Below are 21,940 nucleotides of genomic sequence, written 5' to 3'. Positions count from 1 at the left end.
TTGGGCATCACCGCAGCGTGGTCCACCCGGCTCCATGTAATTGGTTTGTCGGACCAATGCATGTACTGGGGAACCGGGGGGACAGTGGCGTTTACCTCGCGCCGCCTTTGGCGCAGGTTGTGCTTGTCGTCGCCTTCACTGGTGAAGACGACGAAGCTCCGTCTTGATGCGGGTATTCGTCAGGGTGTGGGCCGTCGTCGCGACGCGGCGGCGGCGGAAGTGGAGCGTGATGGGGAGCCGGTGCACGAGGCGCCGCCTGCGTGCCTGGGGGAGCCGACATTCCCTCCCCTTGCGACAGCCGACGTGCGATGCTGCACTGTCGAAGGGTATGAGCAGACGGCGCCGCCCCGAATGTATCTTGCAGGGGGCATCGAGCAGCTGCTCGAGAGTCTGCTTGGGCAGCCAGTTGGGGTTGCCCTGATTGCGACGCTTTCGTGGAGGGCCGGCTTGGGAAGCCGACGCCTCGCCCTCCACGTTGGCCACTAGCTTGTTGTTGGCCATCTGATCCGCCTTGAGCTTGTAGTTGTTCTGGCCGCCTCGGTTGTCCCCAGCCGGCTTGGGAGTAGCCAGCGCACGCACAACCTTGTCCAAGGCGGTCACCTTCATGCGCATCTCGGAGTCGGCCGTGGCGTACTTGTCTGCCTTGGCCATGAGCACCGCCAAGGAGGTGGGCTCGGCGCACATGAGCTTGTGCTTGAGGAGGGTGCCGTCTCGGCATCCGTCGATGAAGTACTGTATGGCTTGTACCTCATGCACCCCCTCACAGGAGTTGCGGAGCTCAGTCCACCGGGTGACGTAGTCTCGGAGGGGTTCGTCGGCCTTCTGGACGCACATGGCCAGCTCGCGAGGTCGACCAGGGCGCTTGTAAGTGCCGGTGAAGTTGCGGACGAACGCCTCCTCGAAGTCCACCCAGGAGTTGACGCTGTCGGCCGGGAGGCTCTTAAGCCACGTCCGGGCCGAGCCGGCCAGCATGAGTGGTACGTAGCGAACCGCTACGCGCTTGTTGCCCCTGGCGATGCCTACGGCCGTGGTGTAGTCGATCAGCCAGTCTTCTGGCTTGGCCGTGCCGTTATATTTCGGCGTATCCCGAGGCAAGGTGAAGCCTCGGGGGAACGGCTCCCCTCGGATCCGGGGGCCGAAGCAAGCCGGACCGACGGGTCCGTCTTCCTCTAGGAGGGCGAATGGGCCAGGGCGATGATACGTCGGCGGGCGTCCCGCTCGTCCTGGGAGGCGGGAGCGCCAGCCCCGGTGGCGAGATGGGAGGCTCCTCGGGAGCCGGATGCGTGAGTTCTTCACGGGGGAAGATCCCCGTACTCCGAGTCACCCTCGTCGCCTCCGCGACGCAGGCCCGAAGTGTGCTCGCTTTGGTGCTGCGAGCGTAGGCCTTGGCTTCCCTCGCCCCTCCAGCCGGAAGGGCGATGCGAGGAAGATCCTTCGGCGTGGTGCTGGCCGCTAGGGTTGCGGCGAGCCCCCGAGTTCGGCCCCGGGGACTCTGAATGAGCTTGGCCGGGGTTGAACCGAGCGTGCTGCTGGTTAGCGGCGTCAAGGAGATCCTTGACGCGCTTCTCCTGGAAAGCATGCTCCTCGCCTTCCAGGCTGGCCATCTCCTCCATGGCCGCCTGCGCCGCCCGCATGTTGGCCGTAGGAGTCTCGTAGGTGGGCAGGTCCCCGCCTAGGACCTCGGCGACGAACCGTCCGCGGCTCCGGACCGATCCAAGCCGGCTGGGGGCCTCGGAAATCGGAGTAAGACCGTATGCGGAGTTATACTCACGATGTGTAGCCTCCAACCGACGTTTTCCCGAGGCCACAGCGACGCCCTCCTCTAAGATACGCTTGCGAGCCTCCTCCAGCGAGGCCCGCGCGTCCGCAGGGTCGGCGAAAGCGGCGACCGGTGTCTTCAGGCCGGCGATGGCGTCCCGAAGAGTGTCGGCGGCGGCCGCAGCGGGCTCGCCAGCGCCTGCGGACGCCTTGCCGGGAGCCGTGCTGGTGCCGGCGCCGATAACCATCACCTCCACGGTGTTGGAGACGGCAGCGACGTGGTATGGGGTGAAGAACCCCACCGATGGCGGAGGGCCCTCGAAGATGAGGACGTTACTCGGGTAAACGTCGTGGGCAGGCGTCTCAGCGATAGAGAGCCTGCAGAAGCTGGCGCAGAGCGCCTCAACATCGTAGTCCTCGCCGAAGTAGCGTGGGCCATCGTTGAGGCGAAGGTCGCTGAAGAGAACGCTGAGGTTCTCCGTAGCTGCGACAACGACGCTAGGGAGCGCCTCGTCATCAGAATCTTTGTCTGAATCCGCATGGCAGACGGGGACGTCGATCATCATGGGCGTCGCCTCGTCGAAAGCAAGCTCCACGGGCATGCATACTGATCCGGACGCGATGCATCCGGTGGTGTAGGTGCGGGGCTCCGCCCAGCGCGTGAAGCAGCCGATGCCGCGATCGGCCCCACGGTGGGCGCCAAATGTCGGTGAATACTCACAACATATGCCATAGGTAGGCTAAAGTCGGTGGGAACCGAAGGGACAAAGGTGGGCGCTGCGAACGAGGTTGGTACACGCATGGGACGCACGATGTACCCAGGTTCAGGGCTCTCCGTAGAGATAACACCCCTAATCTCCTTGTGTGTTTGATGTATGGGAACCGAGTACAATGTCGCTCCTGGAGCTGTGTTGGGAGGAGGAAGAGGGGAGCAGCCGGCTCGTCTCTACCCCGCTCTCTGTTGGTTGGTGAGTGTGTAGTGTTGAATGACTGGCGAGTGATCGGTCCCCCTGCATGGGGGGCGGCCGCGGATTTTTATAGACGAACCCGCCGGCCTACAATATGGATAAAGGGTACAAGCGTGGGACCCGGCTGGCTGCTTCGCCGGCTGGCCAGTGGCCCACAAGGGTCTTGTCTTGTCGATGAGGGGCCCGCCGGCTGCATGGTGTCGTTTACCTGTTGGACCCGCCGGCTGGCCAATGGGGCTCTCGCGTAAGGTTGACGCTAAGCACGCGATGTACGTCAAGCGTCGCCCCACGAGATTCTTCATGGGCAGGCGGTACGACCGCCTCCACTGTTCCCCACGCCAAGTGCAGTAATGGAGTGGGAGTGTGACGGTCCGACATCAGGCTAGGTGATGGATCAGAGCCGGGGTAGGTCAGCGGCGTGGCCGCTGACGCTCGTACCTGCCGGGCGCCCCGATCCAGTACCTTTGCTGACGCGTAGCTACCTTTAATCGTGAGGTCCTTTCCTGACCTACGATCTGATGTGACTGGTGATCCTCGGCCGGCTAGCCTGCTTGGTTAGCCGGCTCGCCGGTGGCCGCCTCCTCCCCAGTCCGGCTGGCGGGACCAGGCCGGCTCTGAAGGGGAGGCCGCCTGCGCTCTAGCCGGCAGGGGATGCCGAGCCGACCAGAAAGGTGGCCGCCTCGTCGTCCAGCCGGCAGGCGATGCCCAGCGGGCCAGAAGACTTGGGCCTTGGGAATCTTCCTATCTTCATGTCCATTGGGCCGGAAATGAAGGAGCAGGCTTGATGAGCCTATCCCGGGGTTATCCCCCCGAAACTCAAGCCAGCGATGCTTCCTCCTTGCCGATTGGATGACGTCCTCCTCAGGCGTCAGAACCTTTTTCCTCGTGGACGGCAACGGTCCTTTGCATCCGTCCTTGGCAGATAAGGAACCGACGGCGGCATCGAGGGTCGGCTCGTCGTCATCCATGGCCCGCGCGCGAGTGGGCGGATTTTTTTGGGAGATTGAAGGGAAATGGTGACGTTGTGCCACCGCGGGCGGGTCAGGGGGAGGAGAAGGACGGGCGTCGGGCTCGTCCGTCCCTCGTCCACGCCGGCACGAATCATGTCCAAATTTAAGCCTGCAATGAATTGCTGACGGACAAAAAACGGATGCACATCCGTTTGAATCGACGCGTTGGGGCTGCCTTTTGTGTCCGTTTAAACACACGTGCAGTTGGAGTTGCTCTCATACACAATGATTCGGTGCATATTCTCATGTGGTCGCACGGACGTATAGTACATTTCCAGAGCACTAGCTCATGTTCTAGCCCTGAAAAGGGACGATAGGAGTACTGCTACAGCTTCAAATGTCTGTCTGTTTATTGGTATTGGAAATTATATGGACGCAAGCCAAGAGAGTTGACTGTTGGGGGCCCACCGGCATATCATTGGTGCCTTGTTACTGACAGGCATCCATCATGCCATGCCACCACCACCACCTTTTTTTTCCCTGCCCCAAAAGAGGGCTTCCTATATAGGAGTATGACACCAGAGGAGCAAATGCAGCTGCAAATGGAAGCACTACTGCCAATCAGACGCGCACAATAATGCACCTTCTCTGGGCCTGGGCTGATATTATTTGTAGGGTTCTTCACCTGTTTGTCCTGCATGCGTACCACATACATATGTGACTATATGATTGACTGTACACACAATGGAGCATGCAGTATTAGTACTTGGAGCCAGCACGGCCATTACTAGTGGTTACTGCTCTGCATATACATTCTGATGGATGCAGTTTATGGTTGGCCGCCACTGTGGTATCCTCTGCATTTTCAAATGGAATTCAGCTGGCTCATCTGATACTACTGTAGCTAGAAACATCCACCAACAACCGATCGAAACACTTCGAATTGAATACTGCATCGCTATCAAGCGGAGCCTGCCTTCACCACAGCTAGCCAACCAGAAAGCACCTACGCATCCCCTCTCCCTCCCATCCATTCAGGTGCAGAAACCCATCGTCCTCGATCTGCAGTCGCTGATGGTCACAGCAGCTAGCTCAAGGGTATAGTGGTGGTAGGGTTTGGACCCCCGGCTTTGATCCTAAGAAAAGTGGTTCGCAGAGGCCTCGTCAGTCGTACTTTATGTCTTATTTTTGCTTATATAATTGGAAGGATGGCCTTCATTGTCTCGGTCTCATAATATAAGAACGTTTTTGATACTACTTCCTCCTTTTCTAAATAAAAGTATTTTTAAAAATTCCACTAAAAACTATATACAGATTAATATAGACATACATTAAAGTATGTATTCATTCATTTTATTTTATACGTAGTTTCTAGTGAAATCTTTAAAAAGATTTATAATTAGGAACCGAGAGAGGAGATGTTAACGAGCAGATGATAAATAGACTACTACTGCTGGTATCCTGCACCGACGACAGCAAGGCGAGCTGCTGCATTGCGACGGCGATGTTGATGCGTATGCATGTGGCGTTTTCAGTGTCGTGTTCATACATAGTAGTTCAGGTTATCTTCAACCGATATGGATGGCGGCATGCTAATAGGATTGGACCTTAGTCCAGTCTGTCGGTTTTTGGGCGGTCTGATCGCCGCGTAACTCTTTTTTTCTTGTTTTCTGAGAACTCGGACTACTTTGTATCTTTTTCAGACTATTTCTGTGCGTAATAAAATGGATGTATGCATCACTCGATGCAGAGGCCGGGGCAACGCCTCCTTTTCGAAAAAAAATGCATATAACCAAGCCATTGTTACTGCGCTGTCACCATCTTATCTCTCCCTGCAGCTAGCTACCTATATATACTAGCAAAAAAGAAGAAGAAAACGCAAGCGGTTGGAGTAACAGAGAAGGTCCGTATAGAAACAGACTAATCTCAGGTCCCTGCGCGCATGATGATCGACCCACTACTGATCACGAGGTGTACAGCTAGCTAACTGTCCACGTTGTTTCCTATGTTCCTACACTGCAACCCAGGCCAACATGCACTACTAAACCCACACAAAGGCAGTGGCTAACCATATACTATTGCCTCCCCTAATCTGGCATTGAGATTGAGATCCCCCATTTAACCCTAAACCCCACGGCTAAACTAACAAGATGGAGGATCGGCGCCAATAGAATACGGGATGCAACCATTATAGGGTGCAGGGAAACAATGCTAGTTTATACGGATCCAAGCTGCTTTGCGTGGACGTATAATTTATCGCGCGCCAAAGGCCTCGGAGGACAAAGCTGGCTGCCCTTGAACCGAGGGACATTGGCGAGCCGGACCCCCACAAGCCCCACATGGCTCCCAGGTGGAGAGGAGGGATCTTGTACTATACTTCATATCATGTGCACCAGCAACACTATATGCATGGTTTTACAAGCTTCAATATATATTGTTGCCTACGCCAAGCTGGTTAATTACATCGGTTGATCGGTAGTGGAGTGAGCTTGTCAAATGTGGTGAGCTGAGTAATGAATATTGATTTCCACACTCCGGAGGTTAATTAATATAACTTATACCACGTGCTATTTTGTGTTGCTACTAGAATGTTTATGCAACGTTTCATTTCCATAGTGTAGTGTGGAAGTAAGATCTTGTTGGCAAGAAAAAGGGTTGAAAGTTAGATCACAGACAAGAAGAAAGGGAGTCTCGAGAAAAAAGGAGCAATTTATGTTCGAGTGATACTGCCCTACTACTACTAATATGCCTTTTTTAGGTAGATCAAAAGGAAGGTGGTGACTGGCGATCGAGGCACAAATTATGTGTAAAGGAATCTGATGGTTGAGAAGGGAGTTGGAATCCACTAAAGGCACGGTGCTTTTTCTCTGCAGCAACACCTGCGGGCTAAGTTTATAGACTACTAGCTAGAGACATTTGACAAGTGTCCCCCCAGCACACACTAAATTGAGACGCCTCCTTTCCTATGTGGAAAGCTGCAGAGTCCACTGTGCTTTCTAGCTCATGATTGGTGGGTGCCTAATCCCCGTATAAAAATTATTAACCCTAGATGGCGCTCATTATTGGTGCATATGCCGCCTGGCGCCTGGCAGTCGTAGTAGTAGTACGTTCGAGTAGTTGTGTTGGGTTTGACGAGTCAGTCCATAGCTTCCTTGGGCTGCAACCCAATGGAATGCAATGCAATGCACAGCGCCACAGAATCTAGTTGCTGCCAATGATGGACCTAATCTACGTACGTAGCCAGGTGTTAGGAGAAGAACAACTGTTCCCGCCAATGCCAGATCTTTTTATCCCCATGCTGGCGTGCCGGCAGCCTTCTGCATCACTACTATACTAGCTTATGCTACCAACTTGCTCCAAAAGCTTTGGCGAACGTACAAGCCGAGACTCGGTCCCGATCTATAGCTGTGCATAAGTTGATACTCCATACCGGTAAGGTAGCTAGCTAGCTAGCCCTACTGTGCGTGGCAATGCAGCGTAGCATGCATAAGTTGATACTCCATACCGGTAAGCTAGCTAGCTAGCCCTAGTGTGCGTGGCAATGTAGCGTAGCATGCATAGATCAAATCTTGCATATAATACAAGAGTAGTGTATATCGAAGCTAGATCAAATCATGCGTGGCTTATTATACTCCTATAGTTGGCTAGCGGTAGAAAATTTACCACGCGCGCGCGTTTGCATGGATTCCCCTCGGGCTTTGCTTGCAAGCCTTTGGAGGCCAAGGTCACGGTTTTGATCCTTTTCTAACTTTACCTTAATCTGAATCTGTTTTTGAATTTTTTTTGGATTTGATCCTTTTTGCTACCGACACCCATTCTTACGGTAGGCATACATATTCTACCGCCACTCCCTGTGATGGTAGGGGTCAGATCAATACAGATGACCTTGTTTGATCCCGCTGACTCGATGATGCCATCTGCGTTTGTCCCGGTCCCTATCCTCACAGCGAGTGGCGATAGGGTATGTATGCATATCATCACGACGGATGATGGTATAAAAAAATGACCAGATCCGAATTTTTTTCACAAACGAAATTAGGTCGGGCTAAACTATGTCAAAAAGATCAAAACGGTGAAATCGGCCGCCCTCTCTGGAACTGTCTATCTACTTGCCCGGAAAGAAAAAGGAACCGTCTATCTACTGGAGAAAGAAAGTGAGGAAGAAAAGTAGCCGTGGCGTGCATGCGTTTGAGTTGACGACAACTACTGTGCGCGCGGCTTTGGCGCCGGCGTGCCGGCCCTGAACTCACGCGCAGCTTTTGGTTGGGGAGGGGGGCCGTGCGGCGTCAGATGTGTCGCGCGCTCGCATCGCATGTGGCCGCAGCCTGCCCGCGTGCATGCAGGGGCCTCGCGTCGCATGCATGCATGGCTTTTTTCCGTGCGCGCGGGAAAGCTAAGGGGAGTCGACGCGGACGTCGGGTCGACCACCGATCGACGACCGGCTGAGGCTAGGCCGTGGCCGGCCGGGTCCAAAAGCTAGCGGCCGCGCGGTATGGGGAGGACACGGTCGATCGGTCGTCACGTACGTACACCGGCGCGTGGCGTGTCGCCGGCGGGGACCTGATCCATGGTCGGACTCGTACGTGTCGTCTCGGCCGTGGCGGCTGCGGGTAGACACCTGACCTATGCGTCCGTCACCCCAGCCCGAGGTGGTAGCGGTCGATGGGTCATGGGGTTGGACGCCGGCCTCGGTTTGCCGGGGCGTACCGGCCGGTGGTTTTCACTGAGCCGAGCACGAGCACGAGCACGAGCGGCTACGGTTGCATGCATGATGGGTCGCTCATCCTCTTGCCTATCTTTTTCCTGGGAGATCTTTTAGTAAACTTAAGCGGTTGACTGGTAGTCTAGCTAGTAAACTCGATGGCCGCCGGCCGGCCGGCTGCATGCGCGCGAGCATGTGCATGATCCGCTTGTCTCTCCAACGCGATCAGTTGTGCTCGCGCCGTGCGTACGTGAAGATTCGTCCTGTTAATTATTTTATGCGCGCGCGCAGATAGGCGCGGCGTGCTCGCACAGATCGACGCGCGTACGTGTTGGCTCGCCATAGGGGCCGCAGCATGAGCATGTGGCTGCTCCATACATTACATGGGTTTATCCATCTGATGAGCCAACCCAGCTGATAATTATGCGTACAGTACGTGCCTCCGCCTGATGGTACCCGGCCGAGTCCTACCTGCGTGCTTCGCTTGTCTTGCACTGGTTTCTGCTTCCTAGCTAATCGCCCAAATATAGATAGGATTCTGGTGTACGATTCACCCTTTTTTTTTATAGTACACACCTAAGGTCATGTGGGGTGTCCTTTAAAAAGGATTTTTCCCTCCTTCACGATCATGGGTTGTGGACAGGTCATAGAAGTAGATGATATTGGCTTCCTTTTAATTGTCGCTCCAATATTATTTCAAAAGCATGCAATTGTAATGTGTGGTAGTTGCTGACTATCGGAAACAAGCACACGCTTAAGGGTGATCTGAAACGCAGCGAAAATATAGCAAGTTTAGCATCTCCTCACAGCAGAAAATCAGCACAGATAAATACCTGCGTTTTACAAGGAAAATCCCACTAGTTGGGGTAAAAAAACACGGACCACCCAAATCTTCCTTCACTATAATCAAATATGGGATACAACAAATTACTCCTGTAATGCCATACACACCATAAGATGATCCAACTTTTGATATAGGGTACACAATAGCCCTAGAAGCTCTCATACATCAATATTTTGAATTTCAGATGACGGATGACAACAACAAGATTTAGCGCGCAAGAGTTATGGATGAAAACAATCTCATCGAAGATGGTGTAGACCCGGATTGGATGAGACAAATGTGGTGGATCGGATCATCACAACCTTTGGAGGAGCTCCCTTTCTTTGCTAGCAAGCTCTTCCTTCATGTTCCTTTCTTTCCCTTTCTCTTTTGGCTTTCCGTTCTTCTTCTCGAGTGCAAGCCAGGCTGATTGTCAACACTTGGTGGTGGTTGCTAGATGGAAGGCTAAAACACTTAATAATTCTATCAAAGACAATGAGATAGTATCATATGAACACACAATTTTCACATATATTTGTATTTTTATCATAATCAACATCGTAGTTCACACCATCATTTGATATATGCATTTAAATTGCTTATAAGAATGAAAACATCATCATCAGTTGATGAGTAGCATAAAACTAGTGTGCATGGGTGTTGTATCTCTGATAATACACTAGGTGCCTTCTAGATAGATGGAGGACCATATCGTATTAAAAAGAACTCTGATTGAAAATACCCTCGGGTATCTAGAATTTATCATACTAAGGCAAGCTACTCCTAAGTCTAAGGAAGATAGAAATCCTACACCGGGAGGAACTTATACCTAACAAAATGCCATTCCTCAACTATATAAGAAGCCGGAGGACCTCGAGGAAGATAGGACGATGCAAGCAGAAAGAGCAACACAACCCTAGAATTCCAAGAAGATACATAAAGGAGTAATGCTACATCTACAAAAGGTTACTTTAAAAAAATTACACGCAAGCTGATGTGGATGATTATGATTGACAATAGGGGGTGAAGGGCCTATCCTAGTTGAATTCAGGCGTGTAGGGGATTAGTTTGGAAAGCTAAGTAAAACATTTGTAGATTCTATGTAGGTCTATCATTATTGTTAAAAAACACACATTCCTACTCCTTCTTGTTGTAGATCCATCTAGACCGCCCCCAACACCCCTTGTAATCAAACTTGGAATCAATACAAAACACACATGGAGAAGGGTTATTGTCCTAAGGGGGTTCCTCTTATTCATCTCCACAAGATTGTAAGATCAACAATTTAGCAGTTCTCAACACAGGCATATACGATTAAGGACAATATTGCCTTTGAAAATCATTTTTTTATCATTTGGCATAATGCCATTACGAGAAAAGAGAACGTGTTTAAAAGAAAAAGGATTGGTGACCCTCTGCGTTGCTTTTGACATGCAAATGAAAATATTCATCACCTTTTTTTCATTTATCTACAACAAAATATATATCGAGCAAGATTTGACAATGCATTGGGATTGGAGACTAATGCATCTCAAATGTATCTACTTTCTGAACACTTTTTCCCATGGTTTTTTCGAAAACTTGCATAATTTGAATAAAAAGTTCCAGACTAACACTATTTTCAACACAATTCCTTATATTGTGTTATTATTTGTGCATAAAAAATTTAAAAATATTTATATAAGTTTCAAAAGAAATATGCCATGGACCAATGAGGGTTCGTCGTCTGGGGACCATAGACGCTACCTCCCGTACCACTTTCACCCATATAAGCCTTTATGACCTAAAACGTCAACATGATTTTTTATGATTTTTGTTTAAGGTGGAGCCACCACCTTCTCAGACTTCTTCAAGGCTATGTGGAGGCTGATATGACCATCAAAGAAGTCAATTCTTCATCATCTTCGTTACCAAAATATTCTACATCATCATCGCCATGATATCTCCTCTCATGTGTGAATCATTTCCATGTAGGCACACAGGTGGATGGGAATTGATGAGATCCTTTATGTAAGTGTTGTTGAAATTCTTAGGGTTTGATGCCTAGTACCATGTATGTTTTGAAATTGATGTTGTTGTGACTTTAATATGCATAATGCTTGACACTAGGATCCGAGTGCCATGAGTGCATACCCAAGCCATAGGTGTTTCCATGAATATTGATGTGCTCGGATCATACTTGCAAGTTGAAAACACATGTTGTTGTTGTGAACTAGAGGCCTTGAGCTGACAATAATCAGGGTGTCAAAGGGAATGATTGTAACTTGAGGATTATATTTACTCATCAAGTGTTAATGCTTTGCTTTGGTGCTTTATAGGATGAGTGTATTAATTACCCTTAATTTTTATTAGGATCTCACTTAAAGAGAAAGGTAGGAAAAAAGGTAGTGTACATGTTCTTATTGTACTACATAGAGAATGCATTACCCATGTTAGATGAATTCAAACTAGGTCGTTATATATCACCCTATATTATCGCTACTACATAATTAATTATAACCATGAAATGTCCCATTATCCATCATCATGCCTACACTAGTGATCATTGTTGTTCTCTGTAAGATATTTTGTATTTGACAAGTGACGAGTATTGTTGCTCTTTGTTACTTTATTATTGCAATCAAACTACAACCATTCCATCACACTTCTAATGATAAAATATTTTGTGCAAGTATCATTTTTTACTCACACAGGAGTATAGTCTAGATTTGGATTCGCATCACACACCTTAATTACATCAGTAGTGTATCTTTTTCTCTAACAGGTCTTTTCTGGTAGACTTGTTATGTACACCTTCGACAAGGCTTTGATTTTCTAGAACATGATGAACCCAGTTTTCTAAAAAAGGCTAGACCAGGTTTATTATTTAAAAATAATAATACTGGCCCAACCCAACCCAATATATTTGTCTTCGCCCAACTAGTCTACAAATCTTTCAAGAAGAGAAGGGATGCATTTAGGACTGAAGGGACTTCGGTTCTAAATATCAGTCCACCAAGAAATGGGTTGTAAACCCCAACAGAAGTAGCAAAGTCGGTTGTAAATTCTAAAAAATAACTTATGGGTTATATGTTCGCCACAACTTTGTATGCTGACATATGGGGTCTAATAGGTTGAAGCCTTCGCAAGGTTTTGTGAACATAGTCAATAAATCATTCTCACAGCAGTAGCCATTGGATTGACATCCAACGGTGATTGTGATTCTTCATATTTTGAGCTTCTTTTCATCTAGCCACTCAAACCAACACCATCAGGACCACATGCTCCCACCTTTCGTGGCCAACTCCGCTTCCGCACAAGCCCCGCCACTCTACCACACTCTAAACAACTGGCTTAGCCATCCCTCTACCCCTCCACACACATACATTTTTTGTTATTTTTCGACGATGATAGGCCCACCCCACACCAAAAGCAGTCAAGCCTCATACCCCCCTTAGTCTGAGACTCCATTGTTGCGTCTTCCCTGAATCCGGAGTATTCCTATCTAAGGCCTCGTCTTCGTCCATCGCCTTGGTGCACTCAGCGCGGCATGGTCAATGTGGTATATGGTTGTACGCAAGCAAGTGCCTCCTTACTACAAGAAAAAACTTCTTCCTCCTAAATGTATGCAGATGTATCGGGCCGAGGAGATTGTCAACAAAATCAATAAATGAGAGAATTGTACAAGGAGCGACTGACACTTGGGACCCAATGACCATCAGCAAGCAAGTTCGTCCTTTTTATGCATCGACTCCAAATCCAATGGATTTTGTGCTCCTTCAATCTCCCATCTTCCTATTCCTCCAACCACCCAAACTAGCTCCGGCCAAACTGCCTAATGTCACCACTCTCCGTCGACACCCACTCAAGCGTGTCCGAGGCCATCCCTCCAACCCCACAGTGCACCTATTCTTCATATTCGAGTCCTCACTTACCAAAGTTCTGAACCCATTCTGTTGGAAATATGCCCTAGAGGCAATAATAAAATAGTTATTATTATATTTCATGTTTCAAGATAATAGGTTATTGTCCATGCTATAATTGTATTGAATGGAAACACAAATGCATGTGTGGATATATAGACAAAACAATGTCCCTAGTGAGCCTCTAGTTGACTAGCTCGTTGATGAAAGATGGTTAATGTTTCCTGGCCATGGACAAGTGTTGTTAGTTGATAACGAGATCACATCATTAGGCGAATGTTGTGATGGACAAGACCCAAACTATAAACATAGCATGTGATCATGTAATTTTGTTGCTATTGTTTTCTGCATGTCAAGTATACGTTCCTATGACCATGATATCATGTAACTCACTGACACCGGAGGAATACCTTGTGTGTATCAAACGTCGCAACGTAACTGCGTGACTATAAAGGTGCTCTACATGTATCTCCGAAGGTTTCCTTTGAGTTAGCATGGATCGAGATTGGGATTTGTCACTCCGTACGATGGAGAGGTATCTCGGGGCCCACTCGGCAATACAACATCACAAACAAGCCTTGCAAGCAATGTGACTAAAGAGTTAGCCACGATATCTTGTACTACAGAACGAGTAAAGAGACTTGCCTGTAACCAGATTGAAATAGGTATAGATATACCGACGATCGAATCTCGGGCAAGTAACATACCGAAGGACAAAGGGAATATTATACGGGATTAACTGAATCCTTGACATAGAGGTTCAACCGATAAGATCTTCATAGAATATGTAGGATCCAATATGGACATCCAGGTCCCGCTATTATATATTGACCGGAGAGTGTCTTGGTCATGTCTACATAGTTCTCGAACCTGCACGGTCTGCACACTTAAGGTTCGGTGACATTTTGGTATAGTTGAATTATTGTTGGTGGTAACCGAATGTTGTTCGGAGTCCCTGATGAGATCCTAAACATCACGAGGGTTACCATAACGATCGAGAAATGAAGATTGATATATAGGAACGTTACATTTGGCTTCTGGAAAGATTTCGGGCATTACCGGTAAAGTACCAGGAGTGACGAATGGGTTCTGGGGTTTTACCGGGAGGGGCCACTCACCCGGGAGAGGACCTAATAGGCCTATGGGAGGTGCACCAGCCCTTAGTGGGCTGGTGAGGCCATCCCAATAACCTATTTCGGCTAAAGGCAAAAAAAGGAAAAAGGAAAAAAAAGAAGGAGGTGGACAAGTGGGAAGGGAGTCCTCCACCAAACCAAATTGGAGGAGGACTCCTCCCCTTGGTTCGGCCGAACCCTCCTACTTTGAGTAGGAGGCAAGGCAACCCTCCCTCTTGTTCCACCTATATATAGTGGAGGTTTTATAGGATTTTTGCACCCCCAAGCCATAGTGCAACCCTCTCTCCCTCCACCACTTCGTGACACCCCGTAGCTAGTTCGGTACGGCATGATGAAGCCCCGTCGGAGTAGCTCCACCACCATCATCACCATGCCATCGTGCTGCCGGAGTATTCATCTACCTCTTCATCTCTCTTGTTGGATCAAGAAGGCAAAGATCATAATCGAGTTGTAAGTGTGCTGAACGCGGAGGTGCCGTCCGTTTGGTACTAGATCGAGACGGAGTTCGTGGGATGCTTGCGATTTGGATCGCAAAGACATTCAACTACATCAACCGCGTTTCTTAACGCTTCCCGCTTAGCGACCTACAAGGGTATGTGGATCCGATCTCCCCTCCCGTGGATGATCATCACCATGATAGGTGTTGCGTGTGCGTAGGAATTTTTTTGTTTTTTCCATGCGACATTCCCCAACACATTCCCCCCATATATTTTTAGTCCAACATATTTTCCCATGTCAGGTGGACCGATCAAGTTTCTAGAGTGGCATCTAGGAGTGAGGAGTTTTTTATTGTTGAGATGGAGCAAGTTTCAACTAGGTTGTGTAGGGTTTGTGGTCCATCTAGCGTAGGCTTTGATTTTCTTGTTTACAACACGACCAACCTAGTTTTTTTTCTTTATGAAAATGGCTAGCCGAGATTTATTTTTTCAGAATAATACCTAGCCAAACCAACTTATTTTGTTGGAAATATGCTCTAGAGGCAATAATATAGTTCTTATTATCATATTTACTTGTTCTTGATAAGTGTTTTTTCTTCATGTTATAATTTATTAATGAGAAACTCAAACACACGTGTGGATACATAAACAAACATTATGTCCATAGTGAGGCTCTATTGGACTAACTCGTTAATTAAATATGGTCAAACTTTTCCTAATGATAGATACAAGTTATCGTTTAATAACAATAACATATCATTAGGAGAATGATGTGCTCGACATACCCAATCATAAGTTTAGGTCACTAAGTTTAAATTGCTATAGCTTTCTTAATGTCAAATATCTATTACTTACACTATGAGATCATATCGTTCCCTAATACCGGAAGAATTATTTATCGGTATCAAATGTTACTTTATAACTGGGTGATCATAAAGGTGTTCTTTAAGTGTATCATAAGGTACTAGTTTGGTTGCATGGATCAAGACTGAGATTTGTCACTCCATGTGACACAGATGTATATGTGGGCCCTCTTGGCGACACAACATCCTAAGAGGCTTCCAAGCATGGGATTAATGTGTTTTGGCATAGGGAGATTGTATAGAATGAGTAAATAGAACTTGCGAGTAATGATAGTAGATTTGGTATGGTGACATCGACGATCGACTCCGAACAAGTAAAATATCGTGAGACAAAGGGAATGGAATATGAGATTGTTTCAATCCTTCACATTGTGGTTCAAACTGATAAATATCTTTATTGAATATGTGGGTGTCATTATGGGCATCCAGGTCCCACTATTGGTTATTGATCGGAGAGTTATGACGATCATCTCCACATGTTATCGAACACATAGGGTCACACACTTAACGTTCGGAAACACTAGTGTAGTAATGGGATATTCATAGTGGTGAGCCCGAGGATTGTCGGGAGTCTTAGATGGGATCCGAGACATCATGAGGAGAAAGAGATAAAGTTTCGTACAAGGAAAGTGGATTTCAAGGTATTCGAAATGTTTGGAAATATTCTAGTATTGTATTGGAGTTCCATAAAAATATTCTGGGGGTCCCATATGTTGGAAATATGTTCTAGAGGCAATAATAAATTGGTTATTATTATATTTCCTTGTTCATGATAATCGTTTATTATCCATGCTAGAACTGTATTGATTGGAAACTCAAGTACATGTGTGGATACATAGACAACACACTATCCCTAGTGAGCCTCTAGTTGACTAGCTCGTTGATCAAAGATGGTTAAGGTTTCCTGGCCATAGACAAGTGATGTCACTTGATAATGGGATCACATAATTAGAAGAATGATGTGATGGACAAGACCCACTACAAGAAATATGCCCATATATGACGTTCTTTAAGATGTCATTGATGAATTCATCATAAATCTATGACGATTTCATTCGAGATTGTTGTAAGCCGTTTGAGGGGATCAAATCTACATATAAATTACGACGATGTGAGTCAAAAACGCTGTAACCGCATAAGATGAGATCGTCATAACTTTTACGACGCTTATAAAAATCTCGTAACATGTTCTAACTATGTTGACATGTCACTAGTGGGTCCATTTTATCCCACCCATCTTAGTTTGTAAAGCAACCTACTATTATGTCATTCCAAAAATTCTTGAAAAATTCTCATAAATACTTTGGATCATATATTCCTCAAATATGTGAAAACCCTTCCTTCCAAAGTTCGAAAATAATTCAACAATATTCATTTTCCTATTCTGTTCAGAATAGCACTTTGTGAAGGAAGTGCTATTTTTATTTCTTTGATTACCCTTAAATTTTTTGGGCACTCTTTCCTATCCAAATCATTGCCTCATGAAAACTTTCATAACTATTTGCCTAGTAAATCCTTCTCAGCAAATTTCCAAAGTTTGTGTTCAGCTAACAGCTTTGTGAAGGATGTACTAGATAGGAATATCCTGATGAGTTAAAAAATTTCCACATTTTCTATGTGCCCAAAACATAGCTATCCACAAATTTTTAGCTCCATCTAACAATCTATGTGAACTCATCATCCAATCTTTGTTTCTGGTAAAATTTTCAGTTTGTGAAGCAACTACATTTTATATTGCTTTATAGTTGATGAAAATTTACCATGGAATGAAACTGACCATATAAACTCACTCCACCAAATTTTAGCTCATTTGATTGAGGCAGTTGCCCTCAATATTTTTACCAATATTTTGTTCAGTAGAGAGCATTTTGAAGGAAGTACAATTTTTGTTTATCCAAATTTTATGAAATTTTGTAGTGTCTTAATGTGCCCAAATTATCATCCTCCTCCAAAATTCAGCTCAGTCCAATCATCTATGTGAGCCCAGTTTCAATTACCATTTTCTGTCCAGATTGACACATTGTGAAGGAAGTGTCACTTCTGCATGTCCAAATGGTATAATTTTTTAGAGTGCCTTCATATTCCCAAATTAACATCATACACCAAATTTTAGCTTAATCCATGCAATCATTTGATTCGAGCTTCAACATCCATATTTCTGCACAGTGTGTTACTTTGCAAAGCAAGTGCCACCTAGGTTCATCCATTTGAGCTAAAAAATCCAAGAGAGTCTCCTTAGTAGATGATCATCCTCAACCAAAATTTAGGCCCATTGTCTATGTGCATCATTTGCACCGCTAATCAAACACTTGGCTGCTAATTCATGTTTGAGCTTAGTTCAGTCTCCTCGTGAGATTCTTCTATTGTATTCTTCTTCCTAACACCTACCGTTGGATTTTCAAACCCACCAGACATGTCTATTCCACCCAAAACGCGTGGCAACGCAATGGTCAGGCGGTGACCATGCGGCTCGCATGCAAGTTCACGCGCTCTAGAGTTGGGGCCCTCGACCACCATCCAAACCTCGACGTCAAGACACCACACCATGTATTTTTGATCAAATAGATACTTATGTACCTATAAATGATTTTTGGGAAAAATAAAGAGCAAACTATAATGCAACTGCAGTTTAAATTTAACCCGCTTCCACGTGAATCAACATAAATTTGTCTTTTTCACGGGAGGTGGATAAAAGCTTTTAACACCCAACCATTTTGTCCATTTTACATTAAATATGGACTAGTATTTTAGAAAAACGATTTGGTCCAATTTTGAAACAAATATATGGTAGGTTCTTCACCAAAAAACTCATTTTGGGCACTTGAAAAATGGAAAATGATTTTTACATACAAGGAAAATGAAAACTTCCTTAATAAACATTGTTTCCCATTCCAATATGCACCCTTGTGCACACTATTATATCATTTCAACAAACTATGTCATGAATGTGGCCATAAGATTGATCATTTGGCTTGAAAGTCATGAATCTTCACACATGATAGCCCATTTCTAAGAACACTTTTTTTAAATACTCGCCGTATTACAAGTTTATTATTTTTCCTGGTAACTTTGTCACATATAATGACACAATGCAAAAGTTTTCCATTTTTCTGATTTTTTTAAATTTTTCATGGCCATTTCAAAATGAGGTCAAAACGGTGGGTATGACCGTTCCTACCTAGTGGTTGAATCTTGGAAAACTTTTGGTGCTTCTCTTATTAAATAGATACTTGTGTACCTAGAAATGATTTTTGGGAAAAATAAAGAACAAACTATAATGCAGCCGCAGTTGAAATTTGACCCGCTTCGAGCTAATTCAACGAGAATTTGTCTTTTTCATGAGAGGTGGATTAAAAATAGATAGAAAGATAAAAAAATGCATACAAATTGGTCCTCATCCGTAAAATGTGGTCTAACTTTAGTGAAAATTTGTGTGGTGCCCTTTTGAAAAACATTTTTGATAGATGCTTCACAAAATTCCTCTATTTTTAGTACTTGCATACTATTTTAAATCATTGATTTTCCGAACCAATCAGAACCCTTCCTACGGATCGATGACATGGCGCCCATCCATCCATCCATCCATCCATCCATCTCTCCATCCCACATCCATCCATCCATCTATCTACAGAAAAAAAACTAAAAAACAGAGTAAACCCACCCGCAGCCCAAACCCTAGCTCAACCCTAGCTCAAAACCCCCCATCCCACCCTTTCTCCCTCGTCGCCATCTCCTCGCCGCCGCCACCTCATCCCCGTCCCTGCCGCCCTCCCGATCCCCAGCTCCTCCCCGTCCCCACCTCCTCCCTACCACACCCCATTCCAATTTCTCAGTCCGCAGCCGCCCCAAACCCCCATCCCTCCGGCAAGAAGAAGCCGACGCCCAAGGCCGCCAAGAAGCAGCAGAAAACCACCAAGGCGCCGCGGGAGAAGAAGGAGAAGGTGGAGGATAAGCCGGCAGTGGAGGACGAGGTGTGCGGGGAGGAGCCCGATGAGGAGGAGCTGGCGCTCGGGGAGGAGGACGAGATGACCGCCTTCGAGGAGCAGGTGCAGGAGACGGCGGCGACGGCCAAGAGGCGCGTGTCGCAGCCGACCAAGAAGGCCCAGAACGTGGCCGCCGGCGATAGGGAGCCTGAGTTCCTCGGTGAGCCCGTCCCCGTCGACGAGGCCCGTGCTAAGTGGCCGCAGCGCTACCAGCGCGGCTCCCCCAAGCGGTGCGTCCCGGATCTCATCTCTTTCCCGCTTTTCGTTTCGACCGATTGGTTGCTTTCTGTTGACCCCTGTGTCGTTGCCGCGCCTGGGCAGGCCGGAGGAGGATGAGGACATGAAGGCGCGCGTCCACTACCGCTCCGCCAAGGTCGACGACGTGGACTAGGCGCTCGGCAACGACGTCTAAATGGTTGCTTCCCTCATTTTTGCTTTAGCTTCAGCTCTATTGATGCTTGTTGTTCTGCACTTGCAAACTGGATAAGCCAAATGTTTCACACATATTTTGAATGTGTCAAGGTAAGCAGCTGTTAATCAATCATGTAATTTTTCAACTGAACCTAAGCTTTAGCTAGTTCATTTTTGGATGCAACTCTATATTAGTGAATACCTGCAGTAACAATAAAAATTCATTCAAACCATTAGTTGATTGCTTCATTGGGAATTTCCAGTGAAAAATAGAAGCTTTAGACAAACTTTATATTGCTAATTATGTATTTAGTCAGTTAGATGAAGCACGACAAGTTGGTAAACTTTTCTGAATTGTGTGTTACTGAACACAATAAGAAATCAACTATTTGAACTGTATTGCAACTTATTTTGTTGTACGTCTATGCTGAGAAGCTTCCTAGTAGGAGATAAGTATTCGGCATGCATTCTGTGGAAGTACTGGTAGTTGATTAGGCAAGTAGGGACCTGCCCCACAAATACTAGGCAAACCTAATCTGAAATTAAACTGCAGTCCATAGGACAGAAGCATGCATCACATGTTATCATGGGACTTAATTGCTTGAAGTGTTTATTCCTAATTAATTGGACCATGCATGCATGCTTGTTCGCAATATGGAGCCAGTTCTTTCAAAAATGATTTGAGGCCCAAAACTTATTACAAGTTTTATAAGCACGTAAAGCTTCCAATGCCGGAATTGTATGTACAATTGTACATCACACTCTGAAAGAAGAAATTTCATAGAGATGAATCCTTGGCATCTTATTGATCAGATGCATTATTGCACTCATATCCATTTTCTGTGCATTTAATAATGTATCATAATTTCTCTCGCCGTTAGGCCATTGCTGTGAAATAGGATAACTAAATGTGTTGAACAACCATCTCTTGAGCGCATTGTTACAAGAGTAAACTGTTCAACTAAAACTGCTGACAAAAAATTACTGTAAAATCAGCAGTAGAATACGCTGCAGTGATTTGGGCCAAGCCCTTTGGCTGAGTAGGAAAATCTAACAAAAGCCATCCCTTCTTTTTTGAAAGTAACTAAAGCCATTCCTTGTGCAAACAAGCTTTGGTGAATCATAATAAGTTAGCACTCGTGTTTACAAGGCAATGCATACATCACAATTGTATTAGGCCCCGCAAAATCAACAATATGCAAATAAGATCTGTAGTACTCCCTCGGTTCACAAATGTAAGACGGTTTTGGTAGTTTAATTTAAACTGCCAAAACGTCTTATATTTAGGAACAGAGGGTGCACTATCAAAGCAACTCATTCCCAACAGAACAGAGCAAAGGCATATTTTCCATGAAGCCAAGAGGCAAGGGAACGGAGGAAAATGACACATCATCTTCCTGCAGCAGTTGTATGACTGTTTAGCAGCCATAATAAAACCCGTGTTAGAGCTACATGCAAATTAGACATAGGGGAAGGAATGAAAAAAGACAATAATTTGCGTTCTATATATAAGATCCACAACAACACAACAACTTACCTCTAGCGATCACGATATTACTATTTAATATTCATACCAACACATGCCGTGTTAGAATGTACTCTGTAAAAAAAATAAGAGTGTTTAGATCACCACTTTAGTGATCTAAACGCTCTTATTTTTTTTACGGAGGGAGTATGTGATTGTGTATAACATAGTTGATGTCGAGACATAAGGAAGTGCAAAAGAAAAGTGTGCATCCATAGTTTCTTTATCTAAGGTCCACAACAGCACGGGTACTCTGCTAGTATTTGATCAATTTACAGTTCAAACATGTCGTAATTAAAGATCTCATTTCATATAGAGTGTAATATTAAAATGCCAGTGAGAAATACTAGAACACAAGTTGGCCGCTCTAAGAAGCTGCAAACATACCTTGGTTATTTTGACTAATTGTTGGTAGTTATCCTGACCATGAAAGAAAGGGTCCACATGGAATATCTGTTAAGAAAATCAGAATGTGTATCATTAGA

This window comes from Hordeum vulgare, chromosome 6H, assembly GCF_904849725.1.
Source record: "Hordeum vulgare subsp. vulgare chromosome 6H, MorexV3_pseudomolecules_assembly, whole genome shotgun sequence".
NCBI classification, from domain to species: Eukaryota; Viridiplantae; Streptophyta; class Magnoliopsida; order Poales; family Poaceae; genus Hordeum; species Hordeum vulgare.
This window is presented reverse-complemented; position numbering follows the sequence as displayed.